This window comes from Myotis davidii, unplaced genomic scaffold, assembly GCF_000327345.1.
Source record: "Myotis davidii unplaced genomic scaffold, ASM32734v1 scaffold1439, whole genome shotgun sequence".
In the NCBI taxonomy this organism is placed as follows: domain Eukaryota; kingdom Metazoa; phylum Chordata; class Mammalia; order Chiroptera; family Vespertilionidae; genus Myotis; species Myotis davidii.
This window is the reverse complement of record NW_006292342.1, coordinates 1,482,050-1,492,056: the sequence shown is the minus strand read 5'-3', so window position 1 is coordinate 1,492,056 and position 10,007 is coordinate 1,482,050. Positions and strand designations below refer to the sequence as shown.

Below are 10,007 nucleotides of genomic sequence, written 5' to 3'. Positions count from 1 at the left end.
CGCACGCACGCACGCACACTCACACGCACACGCACACACGCACACGCACACACGCACGCACACTCACACGCACATGCACACACGCACACACACTCACACGCACATGCACACACGCACACACACTCACACGCACATGCACACACGCGCACACACTCACACGCACATGCACACACGCACGCACACGCACACGCACACACCCTCTGCACTCGCCTGTCTCCAGATTCCACCCAAAGCTCCCGTCCCCCTTTAACCGCCTGTCCTGGCAGCCCCACTTGGCCAGCCCCCTCCTCACCAGCATTCCCTCCTGAAAACAGGAAGAGGCTGTTGTCCATCATGGCTATTGTTTTGGGGGGCTCACTCCATGCCAGGCACAACCTCCTTTAATCCCTCACCCCCACCCTCTGAGGGTGGAAACTCTTAGACCCCATTTATAGATAAGGAAACTGGAGGTTCAGAGAGGCCAGGCCACTACCCCACCGTCCCGATGCTCCTACAGCTCCCCGTCCCCCCGCATGTCTCCCTTCAGTGCCCAGGCGAGCTCCCACCTCAGGACCTTTGCACTGGCAGTCCCTTCCACTTGGACACATGTCCACAAGAAGCCTACGGGGCCTTTCCTCGCTTCCTCTGCTCTAACGTCACCTTTTCCGAGAGGCCCTCCCTGACCACTTGCTCTAAAATAGCAGCATCCTCTGCCAGCAGACCGACTGTGAGAGGGTGGGCACCGGGGAGGGGGGCTGTTCACTTAAGTGTTTGCACCTGGCTTAAAATGTCTACCTCCATTAAAACTTTTATTTTACCAAGTGATCTTAAAGCACCTCCCCCCTCTAGCTCCTTTCCTTCCTTTTTCTTATGGTCTCCTATTTGCGTATTATCTCACCCAGCAAGAAACTCCATGGGGCGGGCTCTGCTTGTTCACTGCTCTATCCCCAGTGCCCGGTCCAGTGCCTGTCCATAGCGGGTGCTCAAAAAATGCTCAGTGTGCAAATAGAATTAAAGTGAGTGAGCCAGGTCCCTCAAACCCATGTCTGTCTGAAATGTTGCTACTTAACTACACACAAAGAACTGGTTTATATATATATTGATTTCACTTAACTACACACAAAGAACTGGTTTATATATATTGATTTCAGAGAAGGGGATATAGAAACATCAGTGATGAGAGAATCATTGATCAGCTGCCTCCTGCACACCCCACACTGGCATGGAGCCCGCAATCCAGGCATGTGTCCTGACCTGGAATCGAACCCTGACCTCCTGGTTCATAGGTCGACACTCTACCACTGAGCCACGTCAGCCGGGCAAGGGCGGGCACAATTTCCCAGTACCTCCTGGATGTAGGACAGTTGAGGTGGGGTCATCTTTGGTTTTGCATTCTAACCCTCCTGAGAAGACCAATTGGAGGGCAGGGAGGAGGTTGGTTCACAGGCTATGGCTTCTGTTATTCCAGGCCATTCTACAGCTGCCCATTCTCTGGTCCAGCCTTGAACTTTGCAAGAAGTTTTGCAGGAAAAACATCTAGATCAAGAGAACTTTTTTAAAACAGTGGGTAGATGATAAGACTGGCAAAAATCGGAATACTTAACCACAGTGCCTGGGAGGCTGTGGGAACGTTGTGGATGAGAGAGGGCAAAATGACAAGTATCCTTATCTTTTCTGATGGTTAATTTATGTGTCAACTTGGCTGGCTACACAGGGTGTCCAGGTATTTGGTCAAACATTATTCTGGGTGTTTTGGGATGAGATTAACATTCAAATTGGCAGACTTAGGAAAGCAGGCTGCCCTCCTCTTCCAATTCAAGTTGGAGGCTTGAATAGAACAAAACGACTGAGCCCCAGGGAGAAAGAATGTCTCCTGCCTGAGTGCCTTCAGGTGGGACACTAGTCTTCTCCGCCTTCACACTGTTGTGCCCAGATTTCAAGATTCCCAAGGGCCCACCAGGGAGCCAGCGAGTCCGATGCAAAAGCAAAGAGTCATTTATTTCAAACCTAGGTTTGGCTCCCCTGCCTCCCCCTTACTGGCACAGCAGCAGGTGGCAGAGAGAGGGAAAACTCTGTGTGGAGAGAGGTTTTATAGGGGGTTGGGGTAAGGGGAGGAGAAAGGACTGTGGGCCCTGCTGATTGGCCAGGCGCAAGTCGGTGTCTTGTTACACAGGATGTATCTATGGCGACTTCCCTTGATTGTCATTGGTTAGTTTAAAGAAGTCCTGGGCGTGGCCAGCAGCGGCTTGGCTTCTGGGAAGAAGCTTTGCTGAGCACATGGCCAAGGTAAGATGGAGGGCATAGCCCTTACCCTGGGGCAGGGTGGAGGGCATAGTCCTCGCCCTTTCACACACCAGAACTGAAACGTCAGTGCCTGGGTCTCAAGCCTGTGCCAGCTTCCAGACTAGAGCTTATACCATTGGCTCTCCTGGGTCTTTAGCTTGTCAATGCAGATCTTGGACTTCTCAGCCTCCATAATCATGTGACTCAATTCCTTAGAATAAATCATTGTTATAATAAATATATTTTGTTATAATCATATATAATAAATCATATATATATTCTATATTATATATAAACTAGAGGCCTAGTGCACAGAATTTGTGCACTTGGGGGGGGGCCCTCAGCCCGGCCTGCACCCTCTCACAGTCCAGGAGCCCTCAGGGGATGTCTGACTAAGCCCGCAGTTGGACATCTTTAGCGCTGCCACGTGGCAGGAGAGGCTCCTGCCACCACTGCACTTGCCAGCCATGAGCCCAGCTTCTGGCTGAGTGGTGCTCCGCCTGTGAAAACGCACTGACCAGCAGGAGGCAGCTCCTGCGTTGAGCGCCTGCCCCCTGGTGGTCAGTGTGTGTCATAGCGACCAGTCGTTTTTGTCATTAGGTCAATTTGTATATTAGCCTTTTATTATATAGGATCATATATACAGGATAGGGCAAAAGTAAGTTTACAGTTGTTCATATGGAAAATATGGTAACTCATAAGTAATAATACAAGAATAAACTTTCTCATACTCACAGCTGTAAACCTACTTTTGCCCTATGATATATATACATATATATATATATACACACACATATATGTGTGTGTATGTATACTAGTGTGTGTGTGTGTGTGTATAGAACCTGGGACCCTTCAGTCAGCAAGCCGATGCTCTAGCCACTGAGCCAAGCCAGCTAGGGCAAGTCTGTAGTTTATTAATAGTATCGTGCCAAGGGTCCCAGGTTATATATTTATATACATATTTAGTCCCATTTCTCTGGAGAACCCTGTCTATTTAGTACACGTTCTGAACCAGCTTTTATTTTTATAGAATAGTCCTTAGAAGTGTAGGGATGAAGAATGAGCTAGGTGCAAGAACACTGATTTCAGTGGCCTTTTTAATAACAAGTCACCCTATAGCTCTATCAAGGAACAAGTGAGATAGACAAAGATGAAGACAGAATACGCAGTGTTTAATTTAAATAAAGGCACTGTGGTGCTGTGGTTAAGGTAGGGGCTCTGGATCCATATTCCATGGGTTTGAGACATACCCTGGTGCTTCCTGGCTGTGTGACCCTGTACAGGTGGCTTAACCTCCCCATGCCTCATGTTCTCCTCTGGAAAATGGGCATATTAATAGTACCTGCTTCATAGTTTTATGTATTATATTATTACTTTTTATTTTGAGATAAGACTTACCCAGCCAGCATGGCTCAGTGGTTGAACATTGACCTATGAACCAGGAGGTCATGGCTCAATTCCCGGTCAGGGCATATGCCCGGGTTGCCGGCTCAATCCCCAGTAGGGGGTGTGCAGGGGGCAGCCGATCAGTGATTCTCTCTCATTGATGTTTCTCTTTCTCCTTCTCCCTTCCTCTCTGAAATCAATACAAATATACTAAATAAAATAAAATAAAAAATAAATAAACTACAGACTTGATTCAGATTTCTTGTTTTCCTATTCATGTTCTCTTTCTGTTCCGGGATGCAATCCAAGGTCCCTTATCACATTTAGTCATGTCTCCTTAGACTCCTCCAGTCTGTAACAGTCCCTCAATCTCTCATGACCTTGACACTTCTGTAAAGTACTGGTCAGTAATGGTGTACATTGCCTCTCAATTTGGTTTGTCTTGATTAGGTTGAGGTTTTGGTATTACTGGGAAGGATACCAGGATACCAGAGAGGTGATGTTCTCGTGAGGGGGGAGGGTGGTGGGGTTATGATGTTACTATGACTCATCGCTGGTGATGTTCACCTCGGTCCCTTTGATAGGTGGCGTGTGCCAGGATCCTCCACAGTGAAGCTGCTGTTTTCCCTAGGGTTGTTTTGAGGACTGTGTGTTAAAGAGTCTACATAGTTTACACATACCATTGTGCTCTGTGTTAATAAATACAAAAAAATATGTAAATGCTTGTGTTTGTACTTCTGCAAAGTAAATAACATGGCTCTGTGGTTGAGCGTTGACCTATGAACTGGGAGGTCCCTGTTCAATTTAGGTCAGGGCATGTGCCCAGGTTGTGGGCTTCCTGTGTGGGGTGTGCGGGAGGCAGCCGATGAGTGATTCTGTCTCATCACTGATGTTTCTCGATGTTTCTCTCTCTCTCTCTCTCTCTCTCTCTCTCTCTCTCTCTCCCTTCCTCTATGAAATCAATAAAAACATATTTAAAAAGGAAAAGAAAAAAAGCTGTAACTGCCTCAAGAGGGAAATGGGCACTGGGAGCTCTGAAGCCAGGTTTTCAGATCAGCCGCCCCATCACTGCCCACATGTGCCCTCACCCACGTCCCAGCTGAGCAGAGCTAACTGCGCCTGCAACTTAGCGAGGGGTGCCCAGGAGAGGGCAGTAGTGTCCCCAGCAGCTGCCCAAATGGCTATCAACGTGCTGGGGAGGGGGTGTGCAAACCATCCTGGACCAGTAGCTGATTGGCTGCAGTGCTTCTCAGATCGGCCAATCACAGGAAGCTTGATGGGACAGATCTGCTGTGGCTGCAGAGTCTATGAAGCATCTCAAGAGTGGCCACGTCTCCTTGTCAGCACCCTGCGTCATGGAGGCCAAGGGACTGCAGAAATGGCGTTATGGGGGACATAACCATCCTCGCCTGGAGCCATTTCCAAGTCCCCATTTTAGGCAATAACCCACTCAGGTTATTAACAGCTTATTTGGGGAGCTCAGGAGCCCCCCTCCAATCTAACCTTATCTCTTAACTTTTTTAGGAGACTTAAAAAATTGTAGTAAAATATATAACATAAAATTTACCATTTTAAATGTATAGGTTTGTGCCTGACCAGCATGACTCAGTGGATAGAGCATCAGCCTGCGGACTGAAGGGTCCCAGGTTTGATTCCAGTCAAGGGCACATGCCTGGGTTGCAGGCTCAATCCCCAGTGTAGGGTGTGCAGGAGGCAGTTAATCAATGATTCTCTCTCTTCATTGATGTTTCTCTCTCTCTCTCTCCCTTCCCCTTCCACTCTGAAATCAATAAAAATATATTTTTTTAAAAAAAAGAAAAAAAAACTACTCAAAAATCTACCTATACATATAAAAGCCTAAGCGACCGTTATGGCAAAACAACTGGAATGACCGGTCACTATGATGCGCACTAACCACCAGGGGGCAGATGCTCAATGCAGGAGCTGCCCCCTGGTGGTCAGTGCACTCCCAGAGGGAGTGTCGCTCAGCCAGAAGCCAGGCTCACGGCTGGTGAGCGCAGCTGCCACGGTGTCGGGAGCCTTTCCTGATGCCACAGCAGCCCTACTGAGTGGCAGCAGCAGGCACAACGGGCCCGGATGAGCGTGAGTGGTGCAGCGCCAGGCCCCAATTCAGGCTCCTCCCTGACTGCCTGCTGCTTGGCTCACTGCTACATCCCCCGAGGGGTCCTGGACTGTGAGAGGGATGTCTGACTGCCAGCTTAGGCCCGATCCCTGAGGGGTCCCTAAGTGGGCAGTCGGACATCCCCTGAGGGGTCACGGACTGCAAGAGGGTGCAGGCCAGGCTGAGAAACCTTCCCCAGTGCACGAATTTCGTGCACCAGGCCTCTAGTAAATAAATAAATGTACAGGTTTGTGGTATGAAGTACAATTATGTTGTTGTATACCACCATCCACCTCCAGGACTTTTTTCATCCTTTAAGGACAAAACTGTCACTATTAAACACTAATTCCCCATCCCCTCTCCCTCAGTCCCTGGCACCCACCATTCTATTTTGTTTGTTTGATCATTTGACTACTCTAGGGTCCTCATGTAAGTGTAATCATACAGTATTGTCCTTCTATGATTGGTTTATTCACAAAATGATAGCATTTCCTTCCTTTCTAAGGATGAATAACATTCCATTGTACGTACATACCACATGTTGTGTATTAGTTCATCTGTCAATGGGCACTTGAGTTGCTTTCACAATTGTGAATCACGCTGCTGTGAATATGGTGGGTAACTATCTGATTGAGTCTGCTTTCAGTTTTTCTGGGTAAATACCCAGAAATGGAATTGCTGAATCATATGGTAGCTCTATTTCTATTTTTATTTTTTTTTGAGAAGCCACTATACTGTTTTACATGGTGGCTGCACCATTTTACATTTTCACCAACAGTATATAAGAGTTCCACTTTCTTCACACCCTCATTAGCACTTGTTAGGTTCTGTTTGTTTTTTATAATCGCCATCCTAATGGGTGTGAAGTATTTAAACAGGCTTTTAAAGTATATCATGCATACAGAAAAGTATACAAATTACAGATCTGTGAATCAATTATCACTTTTTAAAACTTTTAAGTTAAGATTTAAAGTAAAATGCACAACTATTAATAGATAGCTCAATTTTTACATATATATGCACATGTAATTGCCACACAGCTCAAGCTATAAAACATTTATTTTTTAAAAACTCCTATTAATATCAACCATCTTGTTAATCACATGTAGCATTTTACATTTCTTTTTGAATATATTTTTACTGAGAGGAAGGGAGAGGAAGAGAGAGATAGAAACATCATTGATGAGAATCATTGATCGGCTGCTTCCTGCATACCCTGATAGGGGATGGAGCCCACAACCAGGGCATGTGCCCTGACCTGGAACTGAACTGTGACCTCCTGGTTCATAGGTCAAAGCTCGACCACTGAGCTACACCAGCTGGTCACATTTTACATGTTTACTTCATGAATTTGAAAACAAATTCTAAGCACTTGAAGAACTTAAAAATTTATTTTCCTGTTTCATGTTAATTTTATATTTCTGTTTGGATCTAGCATAAAACCCGTATTTGTTTTAAAATATGTATAAATATTTGTTGAATGAATGTATTTTGATGTTTTGTTTGAGAAGGCAGAATGACAGAAGACATAAATAAAATCCCTAAATTAATACACAGAACACAGAGAATCAAGCTCTACACAAAAGGGACTAAAAAATGTTATTAATTACAGACAGTAATATGTTCAATGTTCAAAAGTAGGTTAAGGTTAACAAGATGACAAACAGTTTTACCATTGCACTTAAGTTTTTTAAGCTACAAATAGTTGTAAAATATTTCTATTGAACTTGGGTCTTTGTCTGCCCCAAGACAAAGACTTGAATGCAAGCTACCCAACTTCAGGAATCTTTTTTTGCTCCCTGCTGTTTCTCCAGGGTTAGAACAGTGACTGGTACAAAGGAGGCACTCAATAAATGCTTGCTGAGCCCTAGCTGGTTTTGCTCAGTGGATAGAGCGTCGGCCTGAGGACTGAAGGGTCCCAGGTTCAATTCTGGTCAAGGGCACATGCCCAGCTTGCAGGCTCGATCCCCAGTAGGGGTTGTGCAGGAGGCAGCCAGTCAATGATTCTCTTTCATCACAGATGTTTCTATCTCTCTCTTCCTTTTCCTTCCTCTCTAAAACCAATAAGAAAATATTTTTTTAAAAAAATGCTTGTTGAGTGAATATGAGCCTTCTGGTTGTGCGATGGGCACAGCCTCAGGCTCCTCTGCACAACCTCCACCGCTTTGGGCCTGAGTCCAAGTCTGCAGCAGGGTTTAGGGGAGCTCTTCCACATCTCTTCAATCCCTTCCCACCGGCTCTGGGGCGTGAGGGCTCACCCACCTCACGCCCTGGACAGCGTGACACGGTACACCCATAGAACGTTGAGGATGTCCAGGTCTAGCAGAGCCAAAGCCAAAACCCCTCAAACTTTAAAACTGCGTCACAGTGATGCCAGCTGTACAACTACAACCATGGGCACACCACTCAGTAAGGCCACTAACAAGTTTCAGGGGCAGCTTGCTTACTCAACAACCAATTCTGGAGAGGAGAGTGGGAGTCAGGGTGAGGGAGGAAAAGGAGAATTGCAGGAAGACGCTCACATGTCTCCAGACCCAAGTACCCAAAATTGGCAAAGGGCTGAGAGCAGACACAACCTGGCATAGAGGTCTTCAGGTAGCAGTGCAGCCTACCCTGGGACTGGGAAAAGATTGGGGGTGGGGGTGGGGGCAAAGATAGGGTAATTAGTCAGGTGTGTGGAAGGCAGTCACATGAGGCTGTCACAAGGGACAGTTTCTAGGGTTTAAATATTGGGATGAGCATCAGGAACATTCATTCATTTATTTTGTAACTGACATCTATTAAGCACCTACCAGGCCCAGTCCCCAGTGCTAGGTACAATATATACAACAAAATCCTCCTCTCCTCACGGAGCTAATATTAACAGCGCACAGGAGATGTTCAATACATGGTGGGGAGGGGGGGAGAGGTAGCGTCCCAGGGATCTGAGGGAGGTGATGAAAGCTAAAGAGAAACTGTATGTTAACCCAGGAACAAATGATGTCACCAGGTGCGGAGGGAGGTGGGCAGGGGACTGAGTGAATGTGACCCAGGGCCCACCCAGCTGCATCTACCATGGAGCAGGTTACCAGAGGCATCAGCCACAGCCTGTGGGTCGAAGGGAGCATGGAGCCCACTGACCACCCCCACACTTCCGGACCGCCCTGTACAGGGTAGCTGGGGGCCTGGCATGGAGGGGTCAAGGCCCGGGGTCACCTTCTGCCCGGGGCTGGGGTGAGGAGAGAAAGCAGGCTGGCCCAGGAGGCTCCTTAGCTGTGCCACCCTTACTCAGAGAGGCTTCCTGGAGGGGCTCCTTACTCCCCTGAAGTCCTTCAGCAGTGTCCACCCCCTTCCCCACGTTACCGGCTCCGTCCCCGCCCCCACAGGCGCTCAGAGGAGGGTGAGAGTGAAGTGGGCCCAGCTGACTCACGGAGAGCAGGTGGTACCGCCCGAGGGCGCTGATGGCCAGCGAGAGGAGGATGGCGAGGCACCAGGAGAGGGAGGCGGGGTCTGAATAAGGGAAGAGGGGCTACCCCGCCCCCTCACTGCCTGGAAGCCTAGGCGTGAGTGCAAGGCGCTCCGAGGCTGTGGAGCGCGCGCTGGATGAGCGCCCAGAAGCGGGCACAAGACGAAGTCAGGAGGCAGGACCGCGGGAGGGGGCACCACGGGGACCAGCAGGGAGCGTCATTGCTCTGTAGCCATGTCCCCGTCCCAGGTACCTCCTCTGTCCGACTGCCCAGCTCCTGCAGCCGTCGGGGTGGATGCCAGCTGCACCCTCTCTGCTGTCGCCATGCCCGGAAGCAAAGGAATGATCCCGGGATCATGCACCTGCCGCGCATAAGGGAAAGGTACGAATCCAGGGACCCGGACACTGCATTTCTCACGCTGGGAGGACGTCCACCTTTACTATTTCATTCCCACCTAGATCAACAGGCTCCCAGCCCAGAAACGACCCCGTCGCTCCTGCCCGGGCCATTCTCAACCCCCAGATCAGGGATGCGGTTTGCCTTATACGCGACAGGGGCTGGCTCATTATGAGGCAGCGCCCCTGCCGTCCTCCCTTCCTATTGGTGCGCCTCCCTTGGGGGCGGGACCGCTCGAAACCCGCGTTCTTGATTGGCTGTCTCCCTGGCGGCCCGTGACCCGGAAGCTCTCTGGGCAACATGGCGGCGCCCAGCGGCCAGATGGCCGTGGTTCAGAGTCGGCGGCCCCCTGCGTTCGTAGGTAGGTTGTGGGTGGGGAGGCGAGCGCGAGCTGC

General features: G+C 48.8%; 1 long non-coding RNA gene across 1 annotated transcript; it reads right to left on the bottom strand.

The window, feature by feature from the left end:
• Nucleotides 1-660: 660 nt before the first annotated feature.
• On the bottom strand, nt 661-2,485 carry LOC107183413. The gene is made up of 3 exons (XR_001514208.1): nt 2,397-2,485; nt 1,326-1,529; nt 661-671 (listed from the first exon to the last, which is right to left on the bottom strand). It is a non-coding gene; the product is annotated as an uncharacterized LOC107183413 (long non-coding RNA).
• Between the last annotated feature and the right edge of the window lie 7,522 nt (nt 2,486-10,007).